The sequence below is a fragment of the Phyllostomus hastatus genome, unplaced genomic scaffold, assembly GCF_019186645.2.
Source record: "Phyllostomus hastatus isolate PE091 unplaced genomic scaffold, TTU_PhHast_1.1 phas_scaffold_12, whole genome shotgun sequence".
Lineage (NCBI taxonomy): Eukaryota > Metazoa > Chordata > Mammalia > Chiroptera > Phyllostomidae > Phyllostomus > Phyllostomus hastatus.
In genome coordinates, this window is record NW_025334007.1 from 17,892,710 (window position 1) to 17,904,746 (window position 12,037).

Sequence of the window (12,037 nt, forward strand, 5' to 3'; positions counted from 1 at the left end):
CAATTTCAGATGATACAGAGATGTAGTTCCCAGGTGAACTCATTCTCTCTACACTGTGGTTTCACTATGAAGAAAGGGTTCCAGAGTAGCACAGTCGATGCCCACCAGCCAAAGACTGCCAAGAACACAGGTGTTCAGCTTGGGTGGGACAAGCTGGATTATTGCTTGCTGCAGCCAGGGAGCAGGTGCACCATTGGGAGCTGTGGGGCATCTCAGGGAGAGTGGCAGAAAGTATTTATTAGAGACCTTGCACTTATGTCAGGTGATTGGGGGTGGGGTTTTGCTCTGGGTTAGATGCTGTCAGGAAGAGGGGGTTTTATTATTGGGTATTTGAATACATCTTACCTGGGAGGAAACTAGACTTGCGTGGAAGCTGTCATTGGCAAAGAAGCAGCTCATTTAGTGGGAGAGGGACTGTTTTGTTATTTTGTGGTTTGGACAGTGCTCATGTTTTATCTGTGTAATCATATTCAGATATGATTCCAGTGTGGGTCACTACAGTGGTCTTTCCTTATATTCTGTGACACTGTGGTCAGTGGATATTCTGCATTTATGGTCAGTAGAAAAAGAGCCAGGCTCAGCTCTGGTGGCCTGGCCAGTTCATAGATGTCAGAGACTGCTTTTTTCTTCTTTTATTTCCTCAATAGTTAAGGTTTACAAAGTGTTTACACCATTCTAGGTATAGTTACATATTGGAATTGAGTCATCTCCACAACCTTAGGAGGTAGCATTGTGATCGCTCTTATTGAACAGGTGTAGGAACTGGGACCTGCATTGCTAACCCACTTGCCCAAGGTTTGGGTGTGAGCTCAGGCTGCCACCATAGCCCACAATGCTCTTAAGCACTTCTCTCCACAAAACCAGAAGTTACTGCTTCGGCAGTAAGACTCCAGTCAAAGTCACTTTATAAACAGCAAGGGGGGTTAATATGTGTGATGTCTAGCTTGAACTGGAAGCGAAGCACAGGTCTGAAATGAACCATAGCAGAACATCTATATTACAAAGCCATTTAACAGTGTGTTGCAGAAAGATATTTATGGGTGTGGAAAACCTGTGAATGAAATAGAAACAACAGAAAAGCATTACAAAACAGAATTTGGATTGCTGCTCACCTGAGGAGCTTTTCAAACCTGCTGTGTAGACCGAGTGAGGCAAAATATTCATGGTGGGGCTCCAGTAGCCATGCACCTGAGAATGAGAACTTTTATGGTACAGGCTAAGCCTCGTGTTTTGACGGGTCAGATGAGGCAGGTACTACTCAGGCTTTCCTGTTCTATGGACAAGACCAAAAACAACTTTTGGTTTTCAACCTTCTTACCTGATTAAATGTTCAAAGCTAAGGTTGACTTCGTGTAACAGAACCAAATAACAATAGCAGCTATTTATGAAGTAGGTACATGCCAGGCTTTTTACTCATTTTGAGTAATCCCATAAACAATGCTTTGAGGTAGGTATTATTATCTCCACTTAAAAACAAGAAATCTAAGGCCCAGGGACATTAAGGGACTTGCCCCGGGTGGCACACCAATAAGCATGTCTTCCTCTCTGATTCTAATTCCCATGTCCTGCTACTTTCTCAGTTTACTTGTTAACATCCCAACAAGTTTTACAAGCTTTGAAAAAGGCATGGAAAAGTCTAAAGAGGTTTCAAATGTCTATGTCTTAATGCTGCTGTGTAATCTGCTCTCTCTGCACCTGTGACGTATCAAATTAGCACTAGCACAGTGTCATTTCCATGACAAAAAGCACACTGAACATACAGTCCTAGAATTACTTCAGTATTTATGATATTGAGAGTCATATCAGCTACAATAGTCAGATTAGAAGTCTCCTTACAGCTAGAATGCCAGAAAAAGATATAGAAAATAGTTTTATACAAGGACCCAATATTAAATCATTAAAAAATCGACTTAACTAATAATGAATGTCTTCAAATGCCAAGGACTCTTTAAAGCTTAATTGAAATGTGGTGTAAGAATTTTAAAGGGAGTATTGACTGTCTTATTACCATCCAATTTGCTTTACTTAAGGGTCAGAAGATGTTTCTGAGTACATAACTATATCCTTTGCTAATTTCACATAAACATCACTTTGTAGTGTTGACAGTGAAGCTACTTCTGTTTTGCTATGAACCATATTCTGAAAATGATAAGTTTCTAGATCATTTACTTGTTCGTATTCCAGTCAGTGGGTCTTAAAAAGTATTCTTTGGTTTTATCATGTTTGAAAAATGGTTTTTTGGTCCCTGTAATGAGTTTTTTTACTTTTTGATGAAGGAATGATAAAGAGAATTAACCTACAATAAATATGTATTATTAGCTTTCAGTTCTCCCAAGAGTCGTGGCTATATGTATACTTCCTCTTGCCTTAAAACTATAATTAATGGTTGTAAGATTCCATGTTTATGTTTTTAAAACAGAATCTCATGAAGAGAATACCATGTGAATATGTGATTAATGGATAATGTAAAAAAATTAGCTCAATCACCAAATAAAAAACCATTGGCCTAGATCATCCTTTATGTTTACTTGTATTGCATGTAGTACAGTCTGGACTAAAAAATGGCAAATTTGAGCTCTAAAGTAACTGAAAATGATTTTCGTATTCCATTTTTTCAGAGATTAATAATTTACTGTAAATATATATTTAAAACATTCAAACTTCTCTGAACATACAGTGACACACAGGATTCAACCCCCTGGTCTTATTCTGTGTACACCATGCTCCCCAGTGAGAACGATCACTTACAATGATGGTTCTGAGTTCTTGTCACATTGGATTCTCAGCATCACAGTTGTGAGGATTGTATGGTAGTGATTATACTGAGTCAGCCTCACAAAATTTGCTATATTCTTTATTCTGGTGGCAGATCTCTCCTTCTGGTTATGGCTTGGGCACATGGCCCATGCCTGGCCACATTAAATATCTCATCTCCCCACCATGGTAATAGTGTAGAAAGGCAGTCATCTCAGTGGGGTACAGGGTCAAACAGAATCATTCCCTGCTCTTGCTACTTGGAAATGGGTGAAAAGCCACTTAAGTGGAAAGGAAGCAGCTAAAGTTAGGCTGGGGTGACATCTTTCCACCTCATGGAAGAGTTATTGTGTTGAAAGGAAAGAAAGGAAACGAGCATGTGCAAAGATTTAGAAGATATGAACAAAGCCTTCTTTGTCTGAAGTCAAGACATCAGAGGCAGTTTCAGGAGTTGCTTAATGCCCGATGTGGCCTCTTTGACCACAGTTGACAATGGAAAAACGTTGTTAAGGGCATCACATCAACTCATCGTGTTTCCTAAATCCTCACACTAGATTGTGACTGATCTAAGTCACCTATCTTATAAACATCTTTGGGTCTTCTCACTAAGACTGATAGATTAAATGTGATATTTTTGTAGCTTACTGTATTGAATCTTTTCTACCATTTTTTCCTTGTTTATATCCCAAAGGAAAAAATACAAATAATGCTGGATTCATTTTATAAACAGAAAGCTCCTACATTCCCTATAAAGACAGCGTCTCTGACCAAACAGATTTGTGCTATCAAACTTCCCTTTTTTGGAAATCTTTTAAAATTTTCATCCAACCATGTTTAAAAAAAACAATTTTTAGGATTATAATAAACTGATGTTGTAAAATAGCACTCAGGACAAGTCATGCATTTTTTACTCATTGTTTAAACTGTGTCATTTCAACTAGTCCTAAATATTAATTCACTTTTATTAGCTTACTAACATTTTCCAAGTGATTTCAAAATGAGAACTGGTTATTTTGCAGATTGGTGTCTTACAGACTTGGGACCATAGACCTTCTAAAAGGGGCATGAAATCAGCAAACTATAGTGCCCTGATTTTTAAGTTCTTAAATAAGTGAGGATGATAAAGCTTATGGGATGATTTTACACACACACACACACACACACACACACACACACACAATATGTAAATGCGATTTTTTGAACATATAATTTAAGATTTATGCTGTTGGTATCACTGAATATCCACATCAATGTTGTTTATACTAGATTTTAAGTTCCCAGGGGCAAAAAATGTGGCTGAGTTATCTAATTATTCAGGAAGGCAAATGAAGATGTTGGGCTTTAACATAAATTTAGTGGAAGAAAACAAAACAAAATAAATCTAAAACCCATGACATCACTCCTTCCTACTAATTACTATTTCTTTAGCCTTGAGAACACTTTAAACCTCTCAATCTCATTTTCCATGTACAGATTGAAGGTATCCCTGTTACCTTTATTAACTGCAATCATCAACCTCTTAAAGACTTTATAAATATGGTAGTAAAGGACTAGGATTATAACTTGGAGTTAAAAGGCCGGATCCTACTGGGAACCAAGCTATTTCTTAGGAGGTTATGTTAGCAGGTATGTTATAAATTTCAGTAAATGATTGCCCTGCCTAAATGACAATTTAATTTAGCAAACGATATGTAGGCATTTTAATCACAGCAGTTTATTGGTAGTATGTCTTTGCAGTATGAAGGAATCTCCAAAATGTTTTGAATCTTTAGAGTCCATCTGAATAACTCTGAGCATTTAAACAAGCAATACAACCTTGGAAAAAAGTACTCTTGTGTCTCTTCTTTCAATCCAATAACCTCTTCATATTCTTCAGAGCAATGCATTGTGTCTTCCATTAAATTTTTTTTCACCAAGAACTCTGATGACCTTGTTGCTATGCCAGGTGACAATTCAATTTTCAGTCTTGCTCTTATTGGCCCTCACATAGCATTTGATTCAGTTGATGACTCTTGTTTCTAAACCACTCCCTTTGCTTCTTCTTCACCATTCTCCAAGCTCTCTAGTATTCTTTTCTGTTGCCTTTGTCTTCTCGCTTTCCTTTATCTGTTGATCCTCCTTAGGGTTTATTCTATACCTTCTTTTCTTTTTACACTACCCAAAAATTCTTTTCAATTTCTTTCTTCCATAAACTCTTTTTTGGTATAAATAATATATTATAGTTGGTAAAATACTCCAAAGGCACAAAGAGTGATGAGAGAAGAGTCTACTTGCTTTCTACCCTAGCCACCCAATTTCTCTTTCTAGGGGAACCTCTGTTATGAATTTCTTATGTGTCTTTGCAGAGTCATTCTATATATATACAGAGACACACAAGGAACTATATGATATTATATGTGTTATTATTGTGTGTCCTGTCTTATTGTTGTTGGAGGTTGAATGTTTGTATTCTTCCACAATTCATATGTTGAAAGCCTAATGTCCAAGGTGATGGTAGTAGGAGGTGGGCTCTTTGTGAGCTGATTAGATCACAAGGGCAGAGCCCTCATGAATGGGATTGGTGCCTTTATGTAAAGGACCCCACAGAGATCCCTTGCCCCTTCCACCATGTGAAGATACAATGAGAAGTCTCTGACCCAAAAGAGGGCCCTCACCTGACCATACTGGTGTCCTGCTCTCAGACTTCCAGCTTCCAGAACAGTGAGAAACAAATTTCTGTTGTTTTTAAGCTACTCAGTTTATGGTATTTTGTTATAGCAGCTGTAATGGACTAAAGTAATTTTTAATATTATATCATGTATCTTGTTCTGTATATGAACGTAGAGAGATGTATCATATTTTTGGTGGATGTAGACTGTCCCTACATATGGATGTACAATAATTTGTTTAACCAGCCCTCTTAGTCAGAATTTAATGCAGAAAGTAGAAATTCACTCTATTTCTGGCATAAAGAGGTTTAATAAAGGGATTTAGATGACAATGCAGTGATTGAAAGGGACCAAGGAGTGAAAGTCCTGGGGTTGCTACTGGACTGTTAATGTCAAAGTCACACAACCTTAGCCATGATCTGGAATTCTAGAAGCTGCTGGCACTGTAGCCACAAAGTGTCACTGCTGTCTCATACCCATGAAGCTGGAAAGTAGACTCTGGAAGATGGAGGACAGCAACCATACACAGTCATGCCTGTCTGTTTGCAGCCTGTTCAGTATCAGAGAGATGGATGGCCCTTGTCTCATTTTCGGCTTGGACACTTCCAGCTTGTACTCACTTTCTTGTCTTATAAAAATAACTAATGGCAGAACCTAAGTAATATAGAAAATGGAGTAGAAATGGATACCAAGGACAGATTGACCAATACCCCTTTGGCTATTCAGCATAAACACCCAGCCTTCCACCAGTCCTTAAATTGCAATACCATGATCATGCCTTATGTAATGTAATTATACCTTATGCAAGTGAAAATATATTCACCCATCCCCCATAAAAGAGACAATCAATTCCATCAGTTGCAGAATCCATCTGTGGGTGATTTTAATACTCTTTGTAATTAGTCACAATTGAATTTTTATGCCCTATAACCCAAGGACTAAATGATAAAAATAACCACTATACATTGTGGAATAAAATAATAGAGAGAAGGAGGTAGAAAGGGGATTTGGTTAATATAAAAAATGGCAAAGAAAAATATATGTAGCTATTATATTTCTCAATTTGACAACTAATCATGATGCTGCACTTGGTGTTTACAAAGTTCTTTCTTCATTTAGTATGTTCATTTTGCCTTTGAATAGTATTCCAGCTAGTTAGGGTTATTTATATGGTGGGATGATATAAGCTAGTATGGTGATGACATTATCACTGCCATGAAAACTAGACAAGTTAGATATTTAATCCCAGTTGTCCATCTTTGTGCAAAATACTGTTTTAGTCACAGTTACATGCAGAAAAACAAAAAATATTCTAGGTATTTGAAGTAGAAAGGGATTTACTACAGTAAACTAGATGCTTGAAAACTCTTTGGAAGTAAATCAGGAACTTAATTCAGGGGACTAGTGTTTTAACATTTTATTTACTTTTAGAAAGAGGGGAAAGGAGAGAGCAAGAAAGGGAGAGAAACACTGATGTCAGGGAGAAATATCGATCAGTTGTCTCTTGTACGTGTCGCAACTGGAGACTGAATCCGCAACCCAGGCATGTGCCCTGACCAGGAATCCAACCAGCAACCTTTTGCTTTGTGGGATGACACCCAACCTACTGTGCCGTACCAGTCAGGGTTATGGGGGCTAATGGTTTCAAGGCCACACCAAAATTGCTGTGATTACAAAGTCAGGAAGCTGCTACCACTATTGTCACCACAACTGAGCCTCTTACTGATGAAGCTAGTGGGTATACTAACTCTAGCAGTCCAGCTGCTGCAAATGCTCATATCTGCCTCGCTTTTCCTTTTCAGACTCCAAAACATCAGGAACATGTCTTAGTTTTATTTAAAATTTTATACATATAGCTCATTGATGAAATATAAATCATGTTGCAAAGCCTAGAGGGTACTTAAATCCCTCAAATTGAATGTGAAGTTGTCTATGAATTTTCCTTTTTCTGAAGTGAAGATCTATAGGGTCCATTAAATTATCAAAGGAAGATTAAGATCCATTGTTCTACGTAGTACCCATGATTGAATAAGGATTCTGTTGCTTTCTCTATGTCTATTCTTTACAAATGTCCAGTTAGATCCTTCTCTTGATCCCCAGAGTTAGGCATACTAAATATCAGACTCCCAGCCTAAGACAGACAGAGCCTCAGACTCCTCATCAACACAGAGTTCTAGGAAACCACTGCTGATCCATTGGTATTGGCAAAGGAATTGAAACCTCTTGGACTTTTCCAGCCTAGAATACGAGGCAGGATTCTATACCCAGGAGGATGTAAGAGCACCCCAGTGGAGGAAGGTAGTAGGCAGGGGCATCAGGAAGAGGCTGAGTAGCTGGTCAACCTGGTGTTTTAAAGGGACACAGTCTAGTGACCAACTAGGTGACTATCATTCCATATTCATAGAACCAAGGAGCAGTCCTTCTCAAAACTTAATGTACATAGGAATCAACTGGGGATCTTGTTGAAATGCAGATTCTGATTCTGTAGGTCAGCAGTGGATGCCCTGATTCTGCATTTCTAACAAGGTTATAAATGTTACTGACAATATTGGTTCAAGGACCACCTTTTGAGTAGTACCAATGGACAGTTACTTAATGAAAATTACAACTTGTATCTTGGGCACAGGACACTGTGCTCTTCCTCTGTGTTGTAGAGAGGGAGATGGAAGTAGGGGTCAGAGCATCTGGGTTCACATTTGAGTCTGCCATTTATTTTGTAATCTCAGTCTTTGAGACCCATTTCTCTTATTTGTAAAATAGGAACAAAAACACATACCATATCAGGTGTTCATGAGGATCAAGTACATGTTGCATGTGTGATATTTGATAAGGGCTCAATAAATGTTAGTTAACGCTAAATCCACCACATTTGCTAGTATTCCAAGATGACTCAGAAGCTCTGGCTATACACCACCAAAGGATCTAGAAGAAAAATTTATCAGCCTTCCAGATGCCTGTCGACATGATGCCAAGCATCCAAATATTTGGATTGCATTCAAAACATTTGACAAGCATCTCTCTCCCTTTCAGATGGGTGTTTTGGCCTCAAGAAGACAGAGTGAGGGGGTTTTATGTAGAAAGATGTTATCTAACTTCACTGGCTCTTTTGTATACTTTGGAGCAGCTTACGGACACATTGGAAACGGTAATGCATGCAACATGGATAATCTCAATTTTCAGAAAGCCTTTGATACTGTTCCATCTAATGGGCTGCTTAAACCCAAGACAGCAGGGATTCTTGAAGGAACCCTGGGAAAAAGGAGAAACTGGCTGGAGAACAAAACAAAACGTTTAGAATGAGACAGGATGGAAAATAGATAGAAGATGGGGTTACATTCAAAAAGCAAGGGAGGAAGTCCAGATGTTGCCATTGTGATTATGACATAGGTTGGTGTGCAACCCTGAGCATACAGGAGAAATGTGATTAGGACTGTAGCTCAGCCGTTTTCAACTGGTGTGCCATGACACGCCAGTGTGCTGCAACAAATTTTACAACACGCAATACGTGATTGTTCAGTCAGGGGCACTGACGTCTTTTCCCTTAGAATGTTAAATGAAAAAGTGACAACAGCCAATGCAACAATAGCCATCTGATGTGAAATGAATCAAAATTATGCCATTTTTTTGGTGTGCGGCAGAAGTTTAGTAATTAGTTTGTATGCGCCATGAGATGAAAAAGGTTGAGCCCTGGCTGGTGTGGCTCAGTGTTTTGAGTGCTGGCCTGAGAACCAAAGGGTCACCGATTCAATTCCCAGTCAGGGCACATGCCTGGGTTGCGGGCCAGGTCCCCAGTTGGGAGCATGTGAGAGGCAACCACACATCTATGTTTCTCTCTGTCTCTTTCTCCTTCCCTTCCCCTCTCTAAGGGTAAATAAATACAATCTTTTTTTAAAAAGGTTGAAAATCGGTACTGTAGCTCCACCATACATGAGCATCAAGCTTGATGGTGATGTGAATTTTGTATGACAATCTTTTAACATTATAAGGGTTACATATTAGTTAGATTAGAAAGGCTGTTAAGGATGTGTGAAATGATATGAAACAGGTTGAGATTTAAGAATAAAAATACCCAGATGCAGCACAAGACTTGAAGTAGAATTTTTTTTTATTTTTGGTTTATTTTTTAAAGATTTTATTTGTTTATTTTTAGAGAGGGGAAGGGAGGGAGAAAGTGGAAGAAAAACATCACTGTGTGGTTGCTTCTCATGTGCCCCCCGCTGGGGACCTGAACCGGCTGGGAATCAAACCGGTGACCCTTTGGTTTGCAGGCCCACATTCAATCCACTGAGCTACACCAGCCAGGGCTTATTTTTAATTAATTATATTTATTGTTACCCTGGGGAAATGAGAAATACATATTTCTTTAAATCACTTGGTTCTTAACAGGGGGAAATTAGCTCCGTCCTCCCTAGGAGATATTTGGTAGTGTCTGGAGACACTTTCGGTTGTCACTTCTTGGGGGAGGTACTAGTATCCAGTGAGAAGAGGCTGGGGATGCTGCTAAACCTCCTGCCGTGCACAGGACAGCCCCCTAACAGAGTTTTGCAGCACCAAGTGTCAACAGTTCCAAGGCTCAGAAACCCTGTTCTACACCACTGTGCCCTGAAGTGGGTACAGGAGGGAAGAGTTCATAAGGTAAGAAAGGTCTATAGCCCTGACAGGTGTGGCTCAGTTGGTTGGGTATCATCCTGCAAAATGAAAGGTCGCTGGTTGTTCCCTGGTCAGGGCACATGCCTGGGTTGCGCTGGGCACACTTTATTCCTTACCTGTGGATCCCAGCTCGTTGAAAAATCCCTATCTTTGTTCACAAATGAGAGGGAACAAGAAGACATGCTGAAGTGCCACTACTTACACTCAACTGACTGCTTAGTGACAGGAGTCAGTAAAAACATCCTTGTACACAAGGAGGAGGACATCTTGTATATATTTAATATACCAAAAATGGTTCTCAAAGGAGGTAGATGGTCGATATGAGTTTCTATCAGTCCTTAACACTGAGCAGTCAAGAATCTATCTAGGTGCTAGTCTGTCTTGCAAGTGCTGCATGGAGCTTTATCCAAATGGTGAAAGTGAGCTATTGGTGTGTCCTAAGTATAAAGACAGTTGTTCACTGGCTCTCCAAATATTGGTGGTCTGTTCAGAAATCCATTTTGCATATGTACAGGTTTGGGACCACTTTCAATCACCACCAAGACCCTACCCCTCCACCCCCAACTTCAGAATGCTTAAGAAGGTAATGAGTAACAATGATAATGTGAACACTTCACAAATAGAAGCTCCTGATTACGTGTATATTGATTGTCTTGTTACATTTCAATACATATCATTACCATCATCAGCCATCCCTTAAATTTCAGTATATGAAGAGAACTATGAATTTTCCACATGTAAGGAATGACTCATGACTTTTTTAAGTCAAACCTCAGAAGGCATAAGTAAAATGTTTTACTTATACACTGAGACATTGATGGAGGACATGTCATTGGTGACAAATACAGCCAATACTTTTGTTCTAGGCAGAATAACAGCTGCCAAAGATGTCTGCATCCTTATCCTTGAAACCTGTGAATATGGTACCTTGCATGGCAAATTACACTTGGCAAGCGTGATGAAGTTAATGCTCTTGACATGGAGAGATTATGTTGGATTATCTGCATGGGCCCAATGGTGTCACAAGGCTCTTTCTAAGATGGAGGCAGGAGACTCGGAAGCAGAGGAGATGTGAAGAGGGAAGTCAATCAGAGTAAGGCAGGGTCACAAACTAAGGAAATCAGGAGGCTTGGAGAAGGCAAAGAAACAAATTGTCCACTAGAGCCTCCAGAAGAAAGGCCGTTCATTTTGGCCTTCTAACCTCTACAACTGTAACATAATAGGAACAAATATATTGTTTTAAGCCACTGAATTTGTGGCAATTTATTCAAGGAGCCATAGAAAGCTAATGCCCTTGCTATTATAATCATTTCAGGAGACCCCAAAGTCCACAGCTGTCAAAGGGTGGAGGTGAAACTCTAAATCAATATTTTGTCCTCCCAAATCATACCCTTGACTAATGAGATATCTAAATATGCTGTCTTCAGAGAAGACGGTTGAAGCAGAGGAAAGCAGAAGTGCAGAGGGGAGGAGGTGGGAGGTGCTGCTCAGTTTATCTCTCTGGGCCTCAACTGGTTGATTGGCAAAGCAAAGACCAAACATGGTATGATTTTTCTGGTCTTCTGCAGTTTTAACTCTGTATGAAGTGAAGTACCCAAGAAATGAAGCCAAGGAGAACTGTGGCCCAAGTCTACCAAAGCCGTTAATTGCTAGTTTGATTCTTAATAGTGAACAGGGTTGTTGTTTTTTTACTGGTTTCAAATGTACCCACACTGATATTCCCATTATGAGCTAAAATTGGGGTATTGTGGCATTCTTTTATTTATCAGTCTACAAAATGTTAGGGTTTTTTTTGTTGTTGTTTTGTTTTGTTTTTGCCAAAAGATAATCTCCATTTATAGAAGACTTCAGAGGTAAGGTGGGAGTGGACATGATGAATCAAAGTAGAGATGCCAATCCAGGGACAATGTCCCAGTGAGGGCAGCCAGTTCTTCCCTGTGAGGCAAGCATTCTTTCCCCTTCAAATTCATGAGAACAAGATGGAG